Below are 26,074 nucleotides of genomic sequence, written 5' to 3'. Positions count from 1 at the left end.
GTCAGGTAGTCTGGTATTCCCATCTCTTTCAGAATTTTCCACAGTTTATTGTGATCCACACAGTCAAGGGCTTTGGTATAGTCAATAAAACAGAAATAGATGTTTTTTTCTGGAACTCTCTTGCTTTTTTGATGATTCAACCAATGTTGGCAATTTGATCTCTGGCTCCTCTGCTTTTTCTAAAACCAGCTTAAACATCTGGAAGTTCACAGTTCACATATTGTTAAAGCCTGGCTTGGAGAATTTTGAGCACTACTTTACTAGCGTGTGGGCTTCCCTGGCGGCTCAGAGGTTAAAGTGTTTGCCTGTAATGTGGGAGACCTGGGTTCGATCCCTGGGTCAGGACGATCCCTTGGAGAAGGAAATGGCAACCCACTCCAGTACTCATGCCTGGAGAATCCCATGGACAGAGGAGCTTGGTGGGTTACAGTCCACGGGGTTGCAAAGAGTCGGACACAACTGAGCGACTTCACTTCACTTACTAGTGTGTGAGATGAGTGCAATTGTGTGGTAGTTTGAGCATTCTTTGGCACTGCTTTTCTTTGGGATTGAAATGAGAACTGACATTTTCCAGTCCTGAGGCCACTGCTGAGTTTTCCACATTTGCTGGCATATTGAGTACAGCACTTTCACAGAATCATCTTTTAGGATTTGAAATAGTTCGACTGGAATTCCATCACCTCCACTATCTTTGTAGTGATGCTTCCTAAGATCCACTTGACTTCACATTCCAGGATGTCTGGCTTTAGGTGAGTGGTCACAGCATCATGATTATCTGGGTTGTGAAGATGTTTTTCATACAGTTCTTCTGTGTATTCTTGCCACCACTTCTTAATATCTTCTGCTTCTATTAGGTCCATACCATTTCTGTCCTTTATCGACCTCATCTTTGAATGAAATGTTCCCTTGGTATCTTTAATTTTCTTGAAGAGATCTCTAATCTTTCCTATTCTATTGTTTTCCTCTGTTTCTTTGCTTTGATTGCTGAGGAAGGCTTTCTTATCTCTCCTTGCTATTCTTTGGAACTCTGCATTCAAATGGGTGTATCTTTCCTTTTCTCCTTTGCTTTTTGCTTCTCTTCTTTTCACAGCTATTTGTAAGGCCTCCTCAGACAGCCATTTTGATTTTTTGCATTTCTTTTTTGGCATTTCTTGGTCTTGATCCTGTCTCCTGTACAATGTCAGGAACTTCCGTCCGTAGTTCATCAGGCATGCTGTCCTTCAGATCTAGTCCCTTAAATCTGTTTCTCACTTTCACTGTATAATCGTTAGGGATTTGATTTAGGTCATACCTGAATGGTCTAGTGGTTTTCCCCCTACTTTCTTCAGTTTAAGTCTGAATTTGGCAATAAGGAGTTCATGATCCGAGCCACAGTCAGCTCCTGGTAGTCCAAAGTAACTCATACTAAAAAGCAAATAGTTAAAAATTATTTGACAATAACCATAAACAAAATGTAGGATTAGTGAATGAGGAGACTCAACATATAAAGATGTGATCCTTCCTCGAGAGACATGCTCTTTTTACCTAAATATCTGTATTTTTAAGACCAGGGAAGATAAGTCTGATTCTTTGTACATCTTACCTAGATACAGTCTTAGTATCTGAAAGTTTGTTTAAAAAAAATCTCTTTGAATAGGTAGTTTTGTTATTTCCAAAAATAAATTGAATTTACACTTAAAGCTTGTTCAAATTCTTCATATGTTGTATATAATTTTCTGTGGTTTATTTCACAATTGAGAGGAAGAAATTCACAACGTGCTAAGCAGTATCCTCTAAGACCAAGAAGTGCTCCTATCAAAGATTATTTTAAATAAATACGTCTTGGCTTTGGAGGACAGAACCAAAAGAATTCCAAAAATGGTCTAAGTAATGGCAATATCACCAAAATTATTTGCACATCTAAGCAACTTCGGTGTGCCCAGCTCTTCTCCTGAGTCTTCGGAAGTGTACAGCCTGCCAATGTGATTACTCTGAAATAATAGTCATTTGGATGGTCCAGTTCCAGTGTGCTTGTTAAAAAAAATAAAAATCACATATTTTATAAGATATAATGTTAATAAAAAATTCCTAGAGTATTACTTGTTGTTTGCCTTGAATTTTAGCTACTGATTTGGTAGACAGGAGTATTGCTGAAATTGCAGTTGCTAACTTTGGCAAATTTCCAATCTGTTATTTTTGACTTGGAGATAATTATGAAGAGAGGTTAGATTTTCCTATCATATCTCTCAGTGCAGGCTGGGTGGCTCTTCACAGGCATTCATTCATCTTTTGAATCTAATTAGCACAGGCATCCTTGGGTCTCAGAAGGTCCATCTATCAATTGCTTAGACTCTGGGCTATTTTGAGCAAAAGATAAATGTGTGTGCACGGGTCCCCCAAAGATGAGGCAAGTAGAGAGCAAGTAAGAAGACTGGTTTTAAGAGTTTGCAGCACTCTTAGAAAAAGAGGGATTAATTAGATAGTTTTTGTGTGATGTTGGTTCAGTTACCTAACTTGTGTATACCTCAGTTTCCTTAGGTAAAAAATTGGATGCTATTTGGAGCTGTCTTATAAAATTTGGGGGAAGACGAACAAAACCTCTCAAACATGTAAAGCCCTTTTAAGAGCTTGGCAGGTAGTCAACAACCAGCAATATTAGCTTTTGCTATTATTTTTCTTCTATGTAGCTTATTGAAGAGAAATCTAGCAAATATTTTTCTAAATAAATGTGTCATATGAGTAAACATTATTTTTATGTTTAGCAAGTTGTTTTAAACATATTCTTTACTGGTCCTTACACCAGTTGCTGGAGTGTAGTTGAAAAGACTAAGTACTCTTATTTTTACAAACTGAAATCCAAGGAGATTACTAATTTGCCTTAAGTCACCCTCCTAGCACGTGGGTACACTGGAAATTATGAATGAGGCCGTCTAATTTCCTAATTCAGTGTGCTTTCTACTAGGTCAAGCTACCTTTAGGGCCAGTCCGAGAATGTTGGATGAGGGATGGAGGCTTTAACTCACTGAATGAAAAATCTTCCTACTAGAGTTCTTACAAAGTGGTTTCCTTGAGAGGGTATGAGCAGTGACAGTAGTCAAGCAGGAGCTGGGTGACCAATTTTGATAGATGATATTAAGGGCTTTTAATATTTGGGAAAATCTTGACCTAGATAACTGAAACAGCCCTTTTGACTTAGATTGTATGGTCTCATGTAGGGGAAATTTGTTAACTCATGCTTTTTAAATTGTCATTTTTTATGGTGTCTCATCACAAGGTCATAAATAATTTCAGCTGCTTCTCCCTTGGATGTTCTGTGTAATTCATTTGCCTCATGCTTTCTAATAGTACTATATAACTAACATGACCTGGAATATTTAGCCTTAGGTGTGTGTCCCTTTGCATCACACAGAATATTAAAAAGACACATATTCAAGAATTGAAATCCGGTAAACATAACTTTTTGTTTTATGCAGAACATTTTAAAAAGAAGCTGGTGTTTTATTTTGTTTTGTTTTCCTTTACTGTTAGTACCTGGGAGTGAAGAGATACAATGATTACTAATGTTTGATGCCTCCACCTCGATTCATGCTAAGTACCATTGGTGTACACATTCAACATAATTGTTCCAGTATGAACTATATATTTTAAAGAAATTATTCAGTGCTTTGACTGTTTAAGCACTGAATAACTTGTTTGTTGGCAAGCATTTACATAAAAGGAGAAGATATTCTTTGGTAATTAATTGATATTGATACCAGGTGAATATAAGCAAAACAATAAAAAAAATCCCAAATTCAGTCATTTACATGGCAAGTACAATTTTAAAGATAAGCTATTAGTGCAGTCTCCGGGTTTGCAGCTAAAATTTTAATTCAACAAATTACCATATCATTGGAAAATGGCACTCTTGTGATTTCTTTACTGAATTTTCAGGCATTCCATAGTGATCTGTTCTATCAGGGCTTGAAATTGAATGCCTCTCAGCTAATGTGTGGGTTTCTCTAGTTAGTGGAATACAAAAGCCTGTAAGATGCTTTGATGACCTTTTCATTTCCAGTTTGGAAATGCCTAAAACTATTTTGGCTTTTAAAGAGCTCATCATGTCCATGTTAAAAATAATAGGGCTGCTATAACAAAGTATCACGAATTAGGTGGCTTTTAACAACAGGAATTTATTGTCTCTCAGTTCTGGAGACTAGAAGCCTGAAATTAAGGTGTTGGGAGGGCCATCCCCTTCCCGAAGTTTCTAGGGGAGGGTTCCTCCTTGTCTCTAGCTTCCGGTGTTTTCTGACAGGGCTTAAGCTATTATGATTCATCTTAGTTGATTACATCTGAAAGACCCTGTCTCCATAAAATGACATTCTCACTTTCATGGTAGACATGAACTTGAGGGGCGGCACACAACTCAGTGGTCCTCAATCCCTTTTTCTTTAAACTCTGTATATACTTTCTTTAAACTCTGGTTTCAAAATGATGTTGCAACTTAAGTTGCACTATAAAACTATTTGAAAAACTATATGAAAATATTCTCCTATACAGGAGAAGGCACAATAAGGCAAGTTATAAACATCTGTAAAGCCAAGGGGAAGATAGTTTTAATCGTACTTTAGTTTGCTTATAGTTTTGCCCAGTTTCTTTGGAGTAGATGTAGATGCTTCTCCCTTCCATGAGATAGGACCCTTCCATGGGTGTTGATTTCATCTCTTTCAACATCTTTAAACGTAGATGGCACAAGTGTGCATTGAAAAAAAGTCTTTCAATCTCCCTATTTTAAGGCATCTATTCTAAAACATAAGAAAAATATATAGTTAATTTTCATATAAAATATTAAGCTACCCTAATATTTTATGTAAAACGCTAAAATAATTTCAAGAATTTTAAAATAGTGAATTTTATATTCAATATTAAAGAATATCAAAATATCAAATTATGCTCAGTAGTGTTGTTTCCACAGAGTTACAAGAACATCTTGTGGGCTTCAGAATCATGATTTATTGGATAATGAATTAGCAGAAAACATAGCAAGTATAACTGAAGATAGCTAGCAACAGCCCTGTAGGAGAACAGAGGACAAAATCCATCTTTGAAAATGCAGGAATTCCTACCCTAAACCAGTTATGCCTTAGAAATTTCTAAAAAAAAATTTACAATATACAAATACACATTCCATTAGTTAGCAGAGCAATAACACTATCATATGTCACTTAGCCTCTGGAAAACTCCCCTATACATGCATGGAAAAATGAAAGTTACAGAAGTGAAAACATGTTAGTATTACAGTGAAAGTAGTTCTGACTTTTCCCGACCTGAAAATGGACTCATAGCCGCAGGAGTCTGGCCCCTACTTAGAGAACCCCTGTCAAGGCTAGATTAGATACGCTTATACCTAATGCCGGTAGTTAGTTCAACAAATTACATTCTCCATTATCTTAATAAAAGTGCTAAGGCCACTCCCACCAGACCTTGAGCTTACTCACCAAGGAAGTGATCATGTTTTATTTTTGCATCTTTATTATGGCTCCTTGTCCATAAAACATATTAACAGTGTTCAGTAAATGTTTATTGAAAAAATCTGAGAATTTTTTATTTCATCAGAAAACATGGTGAAAGTATTTAAAAATCTTTGGTGCCCTCAAGAGGCATAGTACTGCAAAGCAGCTTATGGAAAACACTGCATGCCTTATTTTTTACTTTTGAGCCTAATTTGGGTCTAGGTTGTTGCTTCTCTGGATTGATAAGAGTTTTCTTCCACTCTAAATTATCTTACAAGTGTCAAACAAATTCTTGTATTCCACTTTTATGTCCCATTTCATGTTGATACAGGTTGAAATGATAATATTCTTTACTGAATAGTTTCTTACTAGCATTAAGATGCTGACCAATTTGCTATACTCCAGGGTTTTTTACTTTCCTGTTGCCAAGAAAAGTTGATCATTGCAGCTAGTTTTCTCTGATGAGAGAGGTGAGTTTTGTACTTGATATTCTCAAATTACCTCTTGCCTTTGATTCAAATCTTTGTTATTTCACCCTGCAAAGGGTCTATATTTCTTTTGAGAGCAGACATTATTTCATATTACGAATCTCCACTGTATTTAAAATTTTCCTTTAATTGAGTTTAATTATTTTATCTTGTTATACCTGTTCCAAAATAAATGAGTTTTTTTACTCTGTGGTTTTGTAGGTGCACATATTGTAACCAAAAGAGCAAAGGTGACCACATTTATTTTCAGGGAACTCTTACATAAATGGAAAATGTGGGTGCTCTCCCCAGTTATTATTAACAAATTCGGCAGTGATGATAATGTGCCTTAGGTGTATTGAGTTCCTTATAATACCCAAATTATTAAAAAGACTTTCAGATCACTCAGTCACACTGATGGTCAGTGTAGTGGAAAGAACCAAGAATTTTATACTTGCAAGGTTGAATGCCATGTGAGGACGCTGAAGAGATTTTTTTGTTTGTTTTTTGATGGAGGTCACCAAAGTGTTAAAAGTTTGGAAGAACTAAAATTTTTATCTAGATAGGGAAAATTCTAGGATACCCCCATCCACAGAGTATATTTACAATATGACCACCCTTCCATTTTTAAAACATTTTATTTCATTTATTTGTTCAAATATTTATGGAGAGTCTAATACGTATCAGCCATTATCCTGGGCTCTGGGAACATGGATATTGAAAAGGGAGTCTCATCCTTCACGAAGCTCTTCTCCTAGAGAGGGAACAGCAAAGTTAAAAACAAGGCAGCGTCGTAAGTGCTGTGGCAAGCATAAAGGCATGTCTGAAAATTCTCTGCAGAGGTAAAATTCTGATCCTTTCTTGCAGAATAATTAGGTGTTAGTTGGATGGTGGAGGAAGGGATGTTTCAACAACAGGGCTAGTGTGGAGGAATAGCTAAAGAGGCAGGCAGAGATCTTGACTATTCAAATAAACATCTGGCAGATTTTCTTGGAGGCAACAAACTGCCGAAAAGTTTTAAACTGGGGAGTCAAATGAGCAGGTATACATATTTCAGAACATTCACTTTGGCCACAGTGTAAAAAGAAGATGAGAAGGGGGTAGACTAAGGAGTAGGGAGTGAGTTTGAAATGTTGCATTTTGGCAAAAAATGGAAAGGAATTGAACTCAGGTAATTCAATAGGAATGAAACTGAAATGTTAAGGAGAGAGAATCAATAGGATTTGGTAGGTAAGGGAGTGAAGAAGTCCAGGATGCCTGCCCTGTGTTTGGTTTAGATGGTTGTCCACTACAATAAATTCGGAAGGAACAGTGTATTCTGGGAATAAGAATGACTGGATTTGAGACATTCAAATAGCAATGTGTCGAAGGCAGGTAGTCATACAGATCGGAAGGCGGCAGACTAGGGCTTCCCTGGTGGCTTGGGTGGTGAAGAATGTCTGCGGTGCAGGAGACGTGGGTCCAGTCCCTGGGTGGGGAAGGTCCCCTGGAGAAGGGAATGGCCACCCACTCCAGTGTTCTTGCCTGGAGAATCCCATGGACAGAAGAATTTGATGGGTTATGGTCCATAGGATCACAAAGAATTGGACACAACTGAGTGACTGATACACAGAGGGGCACTGGCAAGAGACCATTCAGAAAAACCTGGATGGCGGTGAGTGCTTAATCCCCGGCCTTGCGGCTTAGTTTTTCTCTCGGTTTGGAATCGAGGCCACTGTCGCAACCATGCTCCGCCAGATCATCGGTCAGGCCAAGAGGCATCCTAGCTTGATTCCCCTCTTCATATTTATTGGAGCAGGAGGGACTGGAGCAGCACTGTATGTCATGCGCCTGGCATTGTTCAATCCCGATGTCAGTTGGGACAGAAAGAATAACCCAGAACCCTGGAACAAACTAGGTCCTAATGATCAGTACAAGTTCTACTCTGTGAATGTAGATTACAGCAAACTGAAGAAAGAAGGTCCAGACTTCTAAATGAAATATTTCACTATAAAGCTGATTAGAATGAAGGTCTTCCAGAAGCCATCCGCACAATTTTCCACTTAACCAGGAAATATTTCCCCTCTAAATGCACGAAATCATGTTGGTGTATTGTGTTGGGGTTTACACTGATGAATAAATAGTCTGAAACTTGAAAAAAAAAAAAAAAAGAAAAGAAAAACCTGGATGGAAGTTGGCTCTGAAAAAATGAATAGCACTGTCTGAGATTTCTGTTTTCTGGCATCTAGCCTGAGTCAGGCCCTAGTTACGAACAGCTAGAACTCCCAACAGAAAACCTGTATTCTTTCTGGCTGAAGAACCACAGGACAGAAAGTTAGGGGGGAAATTCCAGAAGGAAAAGACCCACAAAAGAGAAGCCCCAAATCCCATCTATAAAGTCTGTTTAAATCTTTCGACAGACTTAGGTTTGAGCCTTGGTGGGTGACCTGGGGCAAGGTATTTCCCTTCATAGAGCCTTAGCATATTCATTTTTAAAATGCAAAAACTAATATTTTTTGCAGAATGGTTATGAGGATTAAAAAAATGCAAGTGTGTGGGAAGTTTTTCACAGTGCTTTCCATAGTGTAGACTCAATAAATGACTGTTAATAATAATGACTATTAATCAGGGTTCTGCTGGTGGCAAGTGACAGAAACTGAACTCAAACTTGCTCAAGCGGAAGGACAAGGAAGAATAGTGGGTGGAGTCAGGGACTTGGTGTGACCAGGGCTTGTGAATGCTTCCTCCTTCTCTCCCTCTCTCCTTCTTCCTCTCTTCATTACACACCTTGCCCACCTCCTGGGGTTTATTCTTATTTTCTTTTCTGTTGATAGCTTTGGCCTTTGGGGTTGGGTGTGGAGAAGTCTGGTGCACAGTAGTCCAGACTAACAACCCTCTGTGGAAGGCAGAAGAATAAGTCCCAAAGATGTCCATGTCCTGAGTCCAGGAACCTGTAAATGTGTTACTTACATAATAGCAACAGGGAATTAAGACGGCAGATGGAATTACAGTTGTTAATTAACTGACCTTAAAATAGAGAGACATCCTGGATTATCCAGGTTGGCCCAATGGAGTCACAAAGTTCCTTAAATGTGGAAGAGTGAGGCGGGAGGGTAACAGGATGCTGTGACTACTGAAGGTCGGAGTGGTGCTATGTGAGAGGACCTGACTGTCATCACTGGCTTTGAATATGGAGGAAGGGCTCACAGCCCTCAGAACATAGAAATAGCAAGGAAGCATATTGTCCCCTGGAGCCTCCAGAAAGAATACAGCCCTGCTACTGATTTTAGCCAGTGAGACCCATGTGAGACTGCTGATCTACACAACGGTAAGGGAAATCTGTGTCATTTAAGCCTCTAAGTGTGTGGTAATTTGCCTGTACAAAACTAATATACCATCTCAGCTTAGCTGGGGTGATTCAGCTTTTGTGGTCTAAAACTTATGCAAAACTTTAAGAAAAATTCAAAATTACAAAAGAGACTATTTAGAATGAGAACAAATCACAACAAAAATTTTAAAAAGATGACAAATGCTACAAACTGAAAGTGTCCAGAAAGATAATATTTTAAAATCATTAATAGTTCCCAGGCATACCTCTATATAACACTTCTCCCGGTACAGTTTTTGGCTGCTTTTTCTCTGATCTCTTTTTCATATGACGCCATTTTCTTATGTTTTTAGTGGAATAGAAAGGTAATCCCCTCTGCCCTCTAATGTCATTAACTGGAATTTATCTTTGACTATTAAGAAACTTGTATGCAGGTCAGGAAGCAACAGTTAGAACTGGACATGGAACAACAGACTGGTTCCAAATAGGAAAAGGAGTATGTCAAGGCTGTATATTGTCACCCTGCTTATTTAACTTATATGCAGAGTACATCATGAGAAACGCTGGGCTAGAAGAAGCACAAGCTGGAATCAAGATTGCTGGGAGAAGTATCGCTAACCTCAGATATGCAGATGACACCACCCTTATGGCAGAAAGTGAAGAGGAACTCAAAAGCCTCTTGATGAAAGTGAAAGAGGAGAGTGAAAAAGTTGACTTAAAGCTCAACATTCAGAAAACGAAGATCATGGCATCTGGCCCCATCATTTGATGGGAAATAGGTAGGAAAACAGTGGAAACAGTGTTAGACTTTATTTTTGGGGGCTCCAAAATTACTGCAGATGGTGACCGCAGCCATGAAATTAAAAGGACTCTTACTCCTTGGAAGGAAAGTTATGACCAACCTAGACAGCATATTAAAAAGCAGAGACATTACTTTGCCATCAAAGGTCCGTCTAGTCAAGGCTATGATTTTTCCAGTAGTCATGTATGGATGTGTGAGTTGGACTGTGAAGAAAGCTGAGCGCCAAAGAATTGATGTTTTTGAACTGTGGTGTTGGAGAAGACTCTTGAGAGTCCCTTGGACTGCAAGGAGATCCAACCAGTCCATCCTAAAGGAGATCAGTCCTGGGTGTTCTTTGGAAGGAATGATGTTGAAGCTGAAACTCCAATATTTTGGCCATCTGATGTGAAGAGCTGACTCATTGGATAAGACCCTGATGCTGGGAAAGATTGAGGGCCGGAGGAGAAGGGGATGACAGAGGATGAGATAGTTGGATGGCATCACTGACTCAATGGACATGGGTTTGGGTGGGCTCTGGGAGTTGGTGATGGACAGGGAAGCCTGGCATGCTGCGGTTCATGGGATCGCAGAGAGTTGGACAGGACTGAGTGACTAAACTGAACTGAATTGATATTTAAGAAAAGTTTCCTTTAGTTTCACAACTTGTAAATTTTTAGAATTGCTAAATTGAGAAAGCTTCTATCAAATGTGCTTCACCAATGAGAGAACTGTTAGGTTTTAGGCACTACAATTTTTCTTATTCAGTGGCTAATCTTAAATAATCTTTAAAATGGTAACACTTATAAACCAGAATGTTGTCTCTTTTCTTGTCATGATGCTATATTGTAAATTTTCTTTAGGTTAGTATTTCATTTGAACTCAGCAAGAAATTCACAAGGATTTGTGTTGACAGGACTGGGCTGGAAGAGGAGCATGCACAGAGGTGTGGCCAAGCAAAGGAAGATCAGGTGCAGGGCATGTGAAGTGAGTGGCCAGGTGGGGCAGTGGCTGCAAGGAGACTAGGAAAGAGTGCTGGAGCCAGGGAGGAAGGTGGAGGATAGTGTCAAACGCTGGCAAGTGGCTGAAGAGAGAAGGCCATGGTTTCAGTTAAACTGTCAGAAGCCTGAGATGATTGCTAACCACTATGGGAAATGGTCATTAACACTAGAGTTGGGAAAGCTTTGGTTTGAACCCTAACTCCGCCCCTCCCCCCCACACCCTGTTCATATCATGTCAGACAGCGCTGCTTCCCCTGGCCAACATGTGTGATCTGTACAATCCGATCAAATTCCTAATGCCTCCAGCCCCCCTCTCCTCAAGGCCAGATGGTCTGTGTTCCATTGGTTCCATCATTTGGCTGCTCCACTGGCCTGGAGGACATGAGGGCACACATAGAAGCTCTTGCGAAATTCACCAAGTCTTTAGTGATGGCTGTCAAAGTCTGTTCTTAGGCAACACTGAAATGCCTCTAACGAGAAAAGCTGTCCTTTAAAATAGGATGGCCTTGGGACTTCCCTAGTGGTCCAGTGGCTAAGACTCCATGCTCCCAATGCATGGGGTTTGGGTTCGATCCCTGGTCAGGGAACTAGATCATGCATGCTGCAACTAAAAAGATCCAGCGTGCTGCAACGAGAACTGAAGATTCTGCATGCTGCAACTGAGACCTGGTGCGGCCAAATAAAAACTAACTATTAAAAATAAATAGGATGACCTTGGACACTATGACTGCCTCACCTGTGCCATCATCCAGATGAAGTGCTGTGTGTCCATAGCTGATGAGTCTGCTAATATATCATTTTTGTAAAATCACACGCAGACACAAGTGAACATCCTAGCTGATCTGACCCCCAGGCCAGTGAACTAAGTGATCAGTGGTTCAGATCATGGAGCTCTTGGTAGAAAAAATTACTTATTTGGAAATCATTATCTTGATCTGCGTTTTCTCTTGTGTGTGCCTCTATTGCTGCTCTAAGGCCTACCTCCAGGATAGTCAGAGGTCCACTGGAGGAGGGGCCTCTAATGCTAACGCTGAAGGATCTGTGTAAGGTTATGAGAGCCTGTCTGAGAGGTGGAGTGTTGGAGGAAGTCACAGAGAGGACGTGACTGCTGGTTGACCTTCGTGCTGGAGCCGGGCAGCCGGAGGCCCCTCCCCCATCCCCTGTCCTTGGCACAGGTGTCTGATTGCCTTTCCTCCACTAAGAGCTGCCCCAAGGACAGGGCCTTGAGATGGCGATGCATGGCTGAGACTATCTGGACAGTCTTTATACAGGACTCAGTTCAATTCAGTTTAGTCGCTCAGTCGTGTCCGACTCTTTGAGACCCCATGAACCGCAGCACGCCAGGCCTCCCTATTCATCACCAAGACCCGGAGTCCACCCAAACCCATGTCCATCGAGTCAGTGATGCCATCCAACTATCTCATCCTCTGTTGTCCCCTTCTCCTCCTGCCCTCAATCTTTCCCAGCATCAGGGTCTTTTCAAATGAGTCAGCTCTTCACATCAGGTGGCCAAAATATTGGAGTTTCAGCTTCAACATCAGTCCTTCCAATGAACACCCAGGACTGATCTGCTTTAGGATGGACTGGTTGGATCTCCTTGCAGTCCAAAGGACTCTCAAGAGTCTTCTCCAACACCACAGTTCAAAAACATCAATTCTTTGGCGCTCAGCTTTCTTTATAGTCCAACTCTCACATCCATACATGACTACTGGAAAAACCATAGCCTTGACTACATGGACCTTTGTTGGCAAAGTAATGTCTCTGCTTTTTAATATGCTATCTAGGTTGGTCATAACTTTCCTTCCAAGAAGTAAGCATCTTAATTTCATGGCTGCAATCACCATCTGCACTGATTTTGGAGCCCAGAAAAATAAAGTCAGCCCCTGTTTCCACTGTTTCCCCATCTATTTGCCATGAAGTGATGGGACCAGATGCCATGATCTTAGTTTTTTGAATACAGGACTGAACCCCATTAAAGCTGTTATATACATTTTAAGATCCTGCTGACCAGTGTGTAGGTCTGCTCATCTTACAGCTCCCAGGACCAGCCTTGTACATAAGTTCCATGCTTATTAAACCTGCCACCTACCCATCTGGAGTGAGTGACCAGTCTCTTCCTTTGGTCTCTCCATACCTGCAGCGTATGGGGTCAGATTTTGAAGCAACACCTTCTTTTCTTTCTCCTAGGAAGACACATTGGAGAAAGCAATGGCACCCCACTTTAGTACTCGTGCCTGGAGAATCCCATGGACGGAGGAGCCTGGTAGGCTGCAGTCCATGGGGTCGCAAAGAGTCGGACACGACTGAGCGACTTCACTTTCAATTTTCACTCTCATGCATTGGAGAAGGAAATGGAAACCCACTCCAGTGTTCTTGCCTGGAGAATCCCAGGGACGGGGGAGCCTGGTGGGCTGCCGTCTATGGGGTCGCACAGAGTTGGACATGACTGAAGCGACTTAGCAGCAGCAGCAAGACACCTGGGCTTCCCAGCTGGCACTAGTGGTAAAGGACGTGCCTGCCAGTGCAGGAGACATAGGGGAAGCGGGTTCAATCCCTGGGTCCAGAAGATCCCCTGGAGAAGGGAATGGCAATCCACTCCAGTATTCTTGCCTGGAGAATCCCCTGGACAAAGGAGCCTGATGGGCTGCCGTCCGTGGGGTTGCCAAGAGCCAGACGTGACTGAAGCGACTTAGCACAGCACAGGAAGACACCTACTTCTCAAGGCCTGTGCTTTTGTCTCCTTTTCCTTCCCTTCTCTGTGCCTACAAGCCTTTGAGTGTTTCTTTATCCTAAAACGAACTCTTTCTTGAGCCTGTCTCTCTCTTCATCCTTTTGCTCTTTGTTTGTTAGAAACACAAGGAATCCTTCATGGTTGAGTCTCAGATGCTTTAAGAGAGTCTTCCCTTCTGCAATTGCTAAGCCTAAGACTTTCAGATTACTCACTACATGCTGACAAAATAGGTATTTTTCATACTCACAGGCGAATTATCCACGCCTGGAGTCATGCTGTTCCTGCTTGCTCTGTTGCTTCAGAGACTAAACTGGAGAAACCTCTCTGACCTTTGTTAGGGTTAGGTAGCTCTCAGAGCATTTGAGGAGTTACAGTAAAAACTGTTAAAAGTTAAGAGCTACTGGTGATGGGAGCAACTGGCTGTGAGGAAAGCTGGGTCTTGCTCTCGTGGGCAGGGCCATGCGAGGTAAATCTTTCATTCAGTTTTCCGCTGATGGCAGAGTAGGAGAATGTGTGCTCAGCTTCTGTCTGGGAGTGTTTGAGGATCTCCTGCAGAGGCGTGGGTCAGCAGCGGCCTGCTGTGGCAACAGGGGGCACTGGCAGCAGCAGTCCTGGGAGGTGTGGCATGTTGGCACAAGTCCTCCTGGAGGAGGTTGCCACTAGCCCTTACCATAGAGCTGGCAGAGTCCATTGGCATCACTGACTCAATGGACATGAGTCTGAGCAAACTCCAGGAGATAGTGAAGGACAGGAAAGCCTGATATGCTGTAGTCCATGGGTTCACAAAGAGTCAGACATGGCCTAGCAACTGAACAACAAAAAGAGCTACCATCTATTAATTGCTTACAAACTACCGCACAATTGCACTCATCTCACATAGTGAAGTAATACTCAAAATTCTCCAAGCCAGGCTTTAGCAATATGTGAACCGTGAACTTCCAGATGTTCAAGCTGGTTTTAGAAAAGGCAGAGGAACCAGAAATCAAATTGCCAACGTCCACTGGATCATGGGAAAAGGAAGAGAGTTCCAGAAAAACATCTATTTCTGCTTTATTGACTATGCCAAAGCCTTTGACTGTGTGGATCACAATAAACTGTGGAAAATTCTGAAAGAGATGGGAATACCAGACCACCTGACCTGCCTCTTGAGAAACCTGTATGCAGGTCAGGAAGCAACAGTGAGAACTGGACATGGAACAACAGACTGGTTCTAAATAGGAAAAGGAGTATGTCAAGGCTGTATATTGTCACCCTGCTTATTTAACTTCTATGCAGAGTACATCATGAGAAACGCTGGGCTGGATGAAGCACAAGCTGGAATCAAGATTGCCAGGAGAAATATCAATAACCCCAGATATGCAGATGACACCACCCTTATGGCAGAATGTGAAGAGGAGCTAAAAAACCTCTTGATGAAAGTGAAAGAGGAGAGTGAAAAAGTTGACTTAAAGCTCAACATTCAGAAAACGAAGATCATGGCATCTGGTCCCATCATTTGATGGGAAATAGATGGGGAAACAGTGTCAGACTTTATTTTTTTGGGCTCCAAAATCACTGCAGATGGTGATTGCAGCCATGAAATTAAAAGACGCTTGCTCCTTGGAAGGAAAGTTATGACCAACCCAGACAGCATATTCAAAAGCAGAGACATTACTTTGCCAACAAAGGTCTGTCTAGTCAAAGCTATGGTTTTTCAGGTAGTCATGTATGGATGTGAGAGTTGGACTGTGAAGAAGGCTGAGTGCCGAAGAATTGATGCTTTTGAACTGTGGTGTTGGAGAAGATTCTTGAGAGTTCCTTGGACTGCAAGGAGATCCAACCAGTCCATCCTAAAGCAGATCAGTCCTGGGAGTTCTTTGGAAGGACTGATGCTAAAGCTGAAACTCCAATACTTTGGCCACCTTATGCGAAGAGTTGACTCACCGGAAAAGTCTCTGATGCTGGGAGGGATTGAGGGCAGGAGGAGAAGGGGACGACAGAGGATGAGTTGGCTGGATGGCATCATTGACTCGATGGATGTGAGTTTGAGTGAACTCTGAGAGTTGGTGATGGACAGGGAGGCCTGGCGTACTGCAGTTCATGGGGTCGCAAAGAGTCGGACACAACTGAGCAACTGAACTGAACTGAAGTATTAGCCACTGGCCAAACATTCTCTGCATGTTGCTTTGTTTAAATGCATCTCTCAAATTCCATATCATGCTGTGCTACGTTTGTTTATGTATCTGTGTTTTCTTGGAGGCAGAAGACTCCTCAGCTCCTAGACATCAGGGCCTGAATGCTCTTCATCTTTACACTCCCAGCACCTAGCACAGTACCTGCACATAACAGGCACTCCAGCATCGGGGAGTGTTTGGTTTGATGTGAGGTCTAACCCTTCTGGTAGACTGGTCTAATTCTTCTTCTTCTTTTCTATTTGGTTATATTGATTAATTTGTTTCATGTTTTTAGGTTCAACATATAAGTGATAATATATGTTTGTCTTTCTTTGTCTGACTTACTTTACTAAGCATAATACCCTCCAGGTTCATTCATGTTTGACAAATGGCAAAATTTCATTCTTTTTTATAGTATTCCATTGTATATACATATCATAGCTTCTTCATTCATTCATCTGTTGATGGACAGTTAGTTTGCTTCCCTACCTTTAACCATACTTCTGATGAAGCCATTATTTCCCAGCCTGATCCAGAATAAGGCAACTCTCATTCAAAGGTTGGCAAATGTTCTCTAAAGGTCCACATAGTAAATATTTTTGGCTTTGTGGGCAGCTACTCAACTCTGCTTTTGTACTGGGAAAGCAGCCATCAACAATATGAAAACAAGTGGGTGTGGATATTTTCCAATAAAACTTTATTTACAAAACTAACTGGCTACCCCTGCTCTATCAGGTTTATATCTGTAACCAACAGGCTGGTTTAGAACATGAACTTTCTTTCCAAGGGTCGGAGAAAAGAGCCAGAGGTACTTACTGTTCCCCCTGGTATTTGTCCCTAAGTGGCTTGAATACTCTTAATGATTTCTGGAAAACATTTTAATTTTAGAGCATGTTCATATCTTACAACCATGAAGTCCATAAGTTCTTTTTTTTCTGTGTCAAACTTAAATTCATTCTGCTTTAACTGCAACGTGATGCTCCTTATTACACTTAAGGAAAGGAACTTACTACCCTGGCATCTTGGTTAATGCTTTATTAAATAATTATTAAGCTTTTAAGATAGTTCTATGGCTTTGTATCATTTTCTAGTATGTCAGTTGCCTTAAAAAATAGCTTAAAATTCTCTTCGGAAAGAACCATAATGACAGAAGACTGAGAATTTGGTGAACTAGGCAGAACTGTTTTAGGCTACAAACAATGAAAAGCAGACTGAAATTGTCTTCATACTCAGATTGATCAAGTGTGTAGACAACACTGGGGAGGGAGCTGTTACGTCCATCTCTTGGTTCTGTCCATCGTCCATCTCTGTGCTGTTCTGTTCTCAGGCAGGCTTTCCCCTCATAGGAGCCCTGGGAAGTTCCAAGCTTATATGCTTTCAGGTAAAATCCAGTGGAAAATAGAAATTCTGTTTAACAAACGGTTTCAGTACAAACTTTGGGTCTGGCTCTCATAGGCCAGTATTGTTGACCTGCTGATTCAAGTCACCTTGGCCTGAGGCATGGCATATGCTGGTTACCCAAGCCTGGATAATATGTCCTTGGCTGACTGTTCCATATTCCCTAAATAAACTGAAGAGTTGGTGAAGAGGAATATAACACCAAGCTTCTAAATGATTCTTACTTTTGCAAAAAGAAAAATGAGGTATGGAGAAAAGTTTCACCTTTGTTATAAAAATTCAACTAAGATCAGAGTAAACACTGTTAGATTTAAATTGCTTTCCTTAAAAAACATTGATTACAATGTAAAATCACAGAAAACTCAGATTTAATAACATTAAGCTTAAAGTACTCAATAGCAACAATGAAAGCCTTTTGTCATCCTAATAGCAATGGATTTGTAATATTTCTGCTAACTAGAATTAGCCATCCCTGGAAAGATTCTAATCCAATACTGAATTATTTATAAAATGCCCTATTTATTGTAATGTATTGTAAGTAGTCAAATTCTGTATATACCGCGATTTTCTGTGTCTCTTCTTTGTTGTGGACTTATGTATATTCAGTTCAGTTCAGTTCAGTCAGTCAAGTCCGACTCTTTGCGACCCCATGGACTGCAGCACGCCAGGCTTCTCTGTCCATCAACAACTCCTGGAGCTTGCACAAACTCATGTCCATCAAGTCGGTGATGCCATCCGGCCATCTCATCCTCTGTTGTCCCCTTCTCCTCCTGCCTTCAATCTTGCCCAGTATCAGGGTCTTTTCCAAGGATTCAGTTCTTCATATCAGGTGGCCAAAGTATTATTGGAGTTTCAGCTTCAGCATCAGTCCTTCCAATGAATATTCAGGACTGATTTCCTTGAGGATGACTGGTTTGATCTCCTTGCACTCCAAGGGACTCTCAAGAGTCTTCTCCAACACCACACTTCAAAAGCATCAATTCTTCTATGCTCAGTTTTCTTTGTAGTCCAACTCTCACATCCATACATGACTACTGGAAAAACCATGGCTTTGACTAGATGGATGTTTGTTGGCAAAGTAATATCTCTCCTTTTTAATAGGCTGTCTAGTTTGGTCATAGCTTTGCTTCCAAGGAGCTAGAGTCTTTTAATTTCATGGCAGCAGTAACCATCTGCAGTGATTTTGGAGCCCAAGAAAATAAAGTCTCTCACTGTTTTCATTGTTTCCCCATTTATTTTCCATGGAGTGATGGGACTGGATGCCATAATCTTAGCTTTCTGAATGCTGAGTTTATTAGTGAAATTAAAATAACTACAGAGTAGGAGGACGCTGGTCCTTTCCCCATATTTGTTTCTTTTGCTGCTGTAACAAATTAGCACAGTGTGATTTAAAGCAACACCAGTTCATTATCTTACAGTTCTGGGAGTCAGGATTCTGAAATGAATCTCACTGAGCTAAAGTCAAGGTGTCAGCGGGGCTACATTCCTTCAGGAAGCTCTAGGGGAGAATCTGTTTCTTGCCTTTTGCAGCCTCTAGAGGCTGCCTGCGTTCCTTGGCTCATGGCCCTCTTCTACCTTCAAAGCAGGAAATCATCTCACTCTGGCCCAGATAAATCCAGGTTAATCTCCCCATCTCAAAATCCTTAACTTAATCACACCATAAAAGCCCTTTTGCCATGTTAGGTAACATGTTCACAGTTCTGGGGATTAGGTCACAGATATTTTTTTGGGGGGCCCAATATTTTTCCCACTACCTTCCACTCAATCAGGGAGCTGTTACTAGGTAAAGGGGGAATGGATACTAGGCAAGTGACTTGGGTTCTAGTTTCCAGTCCATTTATTTAGGTGGTGTGAGATTTGGGCAAATAAGTTCATGTCTTTGGGTCTTAGCTTCTGTACTTGTAAAGCAAGAGGTTGTAGTAGATGAACTTGCTTAGTTCTTACATGCTCAGTTGCTCAGTCATGTTCAGCTCTTTGTGACTCGCATGGACTATAGCCCGTCCCATTTCCCTGTTCATGAAATTCTCCAGGCAAGAATACTGGAGTGGGTTGCCATTTCCTACTCCAGGGGATCTTCCCAACCCAGGGATCAAGTCATTTTCTCTTGCGTCTTCTGCATTGGCAGGTAGATTCTTTACCACTGAACCACCTGGGAAACCTTTTAATTGATACATGTATATATATCATATACTTATGTGATATGGTAGCAAAAATGTCACCAAACAACTGAAATGTTCAAAGAAAAGGGAAGTTTGAATAAACAATGATATATTCACACTATGGATTACAGTGAAACTATTAAGCATGAGATATATCTATATATTACCTGGAAAGGTATCTTTGAAATATTACCGAGTGAAAAAAGAAAACTGCAGAGTGTTATGTATAGTCTGATCCTATTTTAGAAAATTAGAAGACAATGTGTGTGCATGTATATTTGTATGTCTTTATATAGAAGTAGAGCAAGTTCTGGGAGGACTTTTAAGACTGATTACTTCGAGGGATGTGGGATTGGATGAGAATGGAGAGATGATTATCTTTACATTAATTTTTGATTACTCAAGTAATTAATAAACCCATATTTTGTAAGTTGGCCCTTTTGAATACCACTCCTGGCTCTCCTCCCTTCTTATGTATTTAGTATTGCATAGGAACCTGGAATGTTAGGTCCATGCTGCTAAGTCACTTCAGTCGTGTCTGACTCTGTGTGACCCCATAGACGGCAGCCCACCAGGCTCCCCCGTCCCTGGGATTCTCCAAGCAAGAACACTGGAGTGGGCTGCCATTTCCTTCTCCAATGTATGAAAGTGAAAAGTGAAAGTGAAGTTGCTCAGTTGTCCGACTCTTGGCGACCGCATGGACTGCAGCCTACCAGGCTCCTTTGTCCATGGGATTTTCCAGGCAAGAGTACTGGAGTGGGGTGCCATTACCTTCTCCATTAGGTCCATGAATCAAGGTAAACTGGAAGTGGTCAAACAGGAGATGGCAAGAGTGAATATCGACATTTTAGGAATCAGTGAACTAAAATGGACGGGAATGGGAGAATTGGACTCAGATGACCATCGTATCTACTACTGTGGGCAAGAATCCCTTAGAAGTAATGGAGTAGCCCTCACAGTCAACAAAAGAGTCCGGAATTCTGTACTTGGGTGCAGTCTCAAACACGACAGAATGATCTCTGTTTGTTTCCAAGGCAAACCATTCAATGTCACAGTAGTCCAAGTCCATGCCCCAGCCACTAATGCAAGAAGCTGAAGTTGAATGGTTCTATGAAGACTTACAAGACCTTCTAAAGTTAACACTCCAAAAAGATGTCCTTTTCATAATAGGGGACTGGAATGCAAAAACAGGAAGTCAAGAAATACCTGGAGTAACAGGCAAATTTGGCCTTGGAGTACAAAATAAAACAGGGCAAAGGCTAACAGAGTTTAGCCAAGACAATATACTGGTCATAGCAAACATCCTCTTCCAACAACACAAGAGAAGACTCTATACATGGATATCACTAGATGGTCAATATAAAAATCAGATTGATTACATATTTTTTGCAGCCAAAGATGGTGAAGCTCTATACAGTCAGCAAAAACAAGACCAGGTGCTGACTGTGCCTAGATCATGAACTCCTTATTGCCAAATTCAGACTTAAATTGAAGAAAGAAGAGAAAACCACTAGACCATTCAGGTATGACCTAAATCAAACCCCTTACAATTATACAGTGGAAATAGTGTATAATTGTGACAAACAGATTCAAGGGATTAGATCTGATAGAGTGCCTGAAGAACAATGGATGGATGTTCGTCACATTGTACAGGAGAAAGTGATCAAGACTATCCCCAAGAAAAAGAAATGCAAAAAGGCAAAATGGTTGTCTGAGGAGGACTTACAAATAGCTGAGAAAATAAGAGAAGCTAAAGACAAAGAAGAAAAGGAAAAATATACCCATTTGAATGCAAAGTTCCAAAAAATAGCAAGGAGAGATAAGAAAGCCTTCCTCAGTGATCAATGCAAAGAAATAGAGGAAAACAATAGAATGGGAAAGACTAGAGATCTCTTCAAGAAAATTAGAGATACCAAGGGAACATTTCATGCAAAGATGGGCACAATAAAAGACAGAAATGGTATGGAACTAACAGAAGCAGAAGATATTAAGACGAGGTGGCAAGAATACACAGAACTATACAAAAAGATAAACCTTCATGATCCAGATAACCACAATGGTATGATCACTCACCTAGAGCCAGACATCCTGGAATGAAAAGTCAAGTGGGCCTTAGGAAGTGTCACTACAAACAAAGCTAGTGGAGGTGATGGAATTCCACTTGAGCTATTTCAAATCCTGAAAGATGATGCTGTGAAAGTGCTGCACTCAATATGCCAGGAAATGTGAAAAACTCAGCAGTGGCCACAGGACTGGAAAAGGTCAGTTTTCATTCCAATCCCAAAGAAAGGCAATGCCAAAGAATGTTCAAATTACTGCACAATTGCACTCATTTCACATGTGAGTAAAGTAATGCTTAAAATTCTCCAAGCCAGGCTTCAACAATACGTGAACCACAAACTCCCTGATGTTCAAGCTGGTTTTAGAAAAGGCAGAGGAACCAGAGATCAAATTGCCAACATTGGCTGGGTCATCAAAAAAGCAAGAGAGTTCTAGAGAAACGTCTATTTCTGCTTTATTGACTACACCAAAGCCTTTGACTGTGTGGATCACAACAAACTATGGAAAATTCCTCAAGAGATGGAATACCAGACCACCTTACTTGCCTACTGAGAAATCTGTATGCAGGTCGGGAAGCAACAGTTAGAACTGGACATGGAACAACAGACTGGTTCCAAATCAGGAAAGGAGTACATCAAGGCTGTATATTGTCACCCTGCTTATTTCACTTATATACAGAGTACATCATGCGAAATGCTGGGCTGGATGAAACACAAGCTGGAATCAAGATTGCTGGGAGAAATATCACTAACCTCAGATATGCAGATGACACCACCCTTATGGCAGAAAGTGAAGAGGAACTAAAGAGCCTCTTGATGAAAGTGAAAGAGGAGAGTGAAAAAGTTGGCTTAAATCTCAATATTCAAAAAACATAAGATCATGGCCTCCAGTCCCATCAGTTCAGTTCAGTTCAGTGGCTCAGTCGTGCCCAACTCTTTGCGACCCCATGGACTGCAGCACACAAGGCCTCCCTGTCCATCACCAACTGCTGGAGTCTACTCAAACCTATGTCCATTGAGTCGGTGATGCCATCCAACCATCTCATCCTCGGTCGTCCCCTTCTCCTCCTGCCCTCAATCTTTCCGAGCATCAGGGTCTTTTCCAGTGTGTTAGCTCTTCGCATGAGGTGGCCAAAGTATTGGAGTTTCAGCTTCAACATCAGTCCTTCCAATGAACACCCGGGACTGGTCTCCTTTAGAATAGACTGGTTGGATTTCCTTGTAGTCCAAGGGACTGTCAAGAGTCTTCTCTAACACCACAGTTCAAAAGCATCAATTCTTCGGTGCTCAGCTTTCTTTATAGTCCAACTCTCACATCCATACATGACTACTGGAAAAATCATAGCTAGATGACTAGCCATGATTTTGACTAGATGGACCTTTGTTGACAAAGTAATGTCTCTGCTTTTTAATATGCTGTCTAGGTTGGTCAGAACTTTCCTTCCAAGGAGTAAGCATCTTTTAATTTCATAACTGCAATCAACATCTGTAGTGATTTTGGAGCCCCCCAAAATAAAGTCAGCCACTGTTTCCACTGTTTCCCCATCTATTTCCCATGAAGTGATGGGACCGATGCCATGATCTTAGTTTTCTGAATGTTGAGCTTTAAGCCAACTGTTTCACTCTCCTCTTTCACTTTCATCAAGAGTGTCTTTAGTTCTTCACTTTCTGCCGTAAGGGTGGTGTCATCTGCATTACTGAGGTTATTGATATTTTTCCCGGCAATCTTGATTCCAGCTTATACTTCCTCCCACCCAACGTTTCTCATGATGTATCATGCATAGACGTTAAATAAGCAGGGTGACAGTATACAGCCTTGATGTACTCCTTTTCCTGTTTGGAACCAGTCTGTTGTTCCATGTCCAGTTCTAACTGTTGCTTACTGACCTGCACACAGTCCCATCACTTCATGGCAAATAGATGGGGGAACAATGAAAACAGTGAGAGACTATATTTTCTTGGGCTCCCAGATCACTGCAGATGGTGACTATAGCCATGAAATTAAAAAACAGTTGCTCCTTGGAAGGAAAGCTATGACACACCTAGATAGCACATTAAAAAGCAGAGACGTTACTCGCCGACAGAGGTCCGTCTAGTCAAAGCTGTGGTTTTTCCAGTAGTCATGTATGGATGTGAGAGTTGGACTATAAAGAAAGCTGAGCACCGAAGAATTGATGCTTTTAAACTGTGATGTTGGAAAAGACTCCTGAGAGTCCTTTGGACTGCAAGGAGGTCCAACCAGTCCATCCTGAAGGAAATCAGTCCTGAATATTCATTAGAAGGACTGATGCTGAAGCTGAAACTCCAATACCTTGGCCACCTGATAGGAAGAACTGACTCCTTGGAGAAGACCCTGATGCTGGGCAAGATTGAAGGCAGGAGGAGAAGGGGATGACAGAGGATGAGATGGTTGGATGGCATCACCGACTCGATGGACATAAGTCTGAGCAAGCTCCGGGAGTTGGTGATGGACAGGGAAGCCTGGTGTGCTGCAGTCATGGGGCTGCAAAGAGTCAGATGTGACTGAGCCATGGCATTGAACTGAACTGATGTTGCCTTCCTGATATTTTCTGTGTATTTACATGGTTATATACTTACATGGAGAGAATTTATAGTATTAAAAATACATGATACCATGTTGTGTGGATGTTTCTACAATACACTTTTAAATTCCATAGTATTTTAAAGAAATGTATCCATGTTAGTACATGTCAACTACCTTATTCTTCTAAATTGCAAAGTAGGATGCCATAGCATGGATAATAGATGATCTGTTTAGCTATTCTCCTGCCAGTGGACAACTAAATTGTTCCCATTTTTTAGCTATTACACGCTGCCCCATTGGCCATTCTTGTGGCCTTGTACATGTGTTCCTGTTTCTATAGGAGAGTCACCAAATAGTGAAATGGATCAATCATAGAGTATGAAATTTAAAAAAAGTTTTAAAATAGATCCTGTGGAGTTTTCTTTAAAAGAGTTAGTTGTGCCATTTAGAAATTTTTTTTTAAATTAAAAAAATTGTCTAACTTTTAAGGCAAGCATATATTACTTAGGCATTCAAAAATAAAGAAAATCTGTAAAGGTGTTCTGCAACTCTGTACGTCCTCCAGATACTGTGGGTGAGACTAGGTAGATTTCCGCCTGTCTGGACTCTCTCCATGGAGCCCTCCTACCTGAGGCAGGAGATGGACAAAGTTTCGTCAAATAGTAAAGACTAACAAGCCTTCAGAGAGCTTGTTTCTGTCCACTTGGCACCTGGAACTTACCTGACAAGGGTGAATATTTCGTAACTTTACAATCTGATGTTCTCTGTACTGTTCTAGCACAAGAGGAAAGCCTCTCTCAGTACCAGAAGACAAGGTTTTATTTAAGTATGTGAAAATATTGATTGAGGGTAAGAAAGGTTTTGGAATTCAAAGAAAAGTATGAAATTGTTTCTTCTATGACATCACCAGTGAATGTGGAACGTACTCAGACAGCTTAATGGGGTTTTTTAACAGAAATGAAACTGTTCAACTAATGAATTTGTTAGCCTACCCGAGGTTCTTAACGAAGACTTTAATACACTTTTACAAGAGTATCTCTTACCAGCAGAGGGAGCCAGCGAGCTTTCCACTGTTTAGAAACTTCCTGACTACAGGAAGCAGCTCAGAATCACCTTTGCCTGCCTAAAGGTACAGAATATACAGTGTTTAATCTTTGTGTTCAGGAAGCAATTCCGTAGCTTCCATTTAAAAATTAAAAAAAAGTTTACACTGTTTAAAGTGTAATACCAGAAATTAATACAGGAAGCTTTTGGTATATAAAAGCACAAAATGATATAAAAGGTCCTTACTGTTTCCACCCCTTCACTCTCTCCAGCCCTACTCCCAAGAGGCCATCATTTTCAACTCTTGTTTCTGTTGCTTTGGGGAAAAATTTGTATCTTTTTAGTAATACACTAACAAAGTACAGATTTAGAAAGTACAGCTCCCTTCACTAGTGGCAACCACTATAATTAGCTCATTGAATATCCTGCCAGAGAGATTCTATGTGATGAGTCTTTTAAAAAATGTAATAATTCTAGAGAAGCAATACTGTCACATGATTCAAAAGCTTCCAATAGGAATTCAGAGAAAAGTCTCCTTCCCATCTATGTCTCTCAGAGTTTACATATTAAGTCCTATTTCTCCACTTAACCTGAGAATTTAGCTACTGACTTTATAACATGTTAGATGAAGGTCTGGTCTTGTACTCCCCATGCCATCCCCTGCCCTACTAACTGATATAAATATAATAAACACATTATTATTATTATTTGGCTGTAGAATCTTGGTTCCCTGAGCAGGGATCAAACCCATGACACCTGCTTGGAAGTGTGGAGTCTTAATTGACTGGACTGCCAGGGAAGTCCCAATAATCATGTTATTTTGGTAGACAATATTTTTCACTGCTGAGCGAAATACTGCAGTAATTTTCCCCCACCCTTTTTAAAAAAAAATTAAACATTTGGTCTTCTTGGAGTCATTGCTTCATTGAATTAGCTTTTTTTCATGCGCTTATCACTGAT

At 40.9% G+C, this 26,074-nt stretch overlaps 1 pseudogene; it reads left to right on the top strand.

The window, feature by feature from the left end:
- Positions 1-7,595: 7,595 nt before the first annotated feature.
- Positions 7,596-8,068, top strand: LOC138929766 (cytochrome c oxidase subunit NDUFA4 pseudogene; annotated as a pseudogene).
- Positions 8,069-26,074: the final 18,006 nt, after the last annotated feature.

This window comes from Ovis canadensis, chromosome 16 (genome assembly GCF_042477335.2).
Source record: "Ovis canadensis isolate MfBH-ARS-UI-01 breed Bighorn chromosome 16, ARS-UI_OviCan_v2, whole genome shotgun sequence".
Classification (NCBI taxonomy): Eukaryota; Metazoa; Chordata; class Mammalia; order Artiodactyla; family Bovidae; genus Ovis; species Ovis canadensis.
Note: the sequence above shows the minus strand (reverse complement) of the source record. Positions and strands in the feature narration are given on the sequence as shown.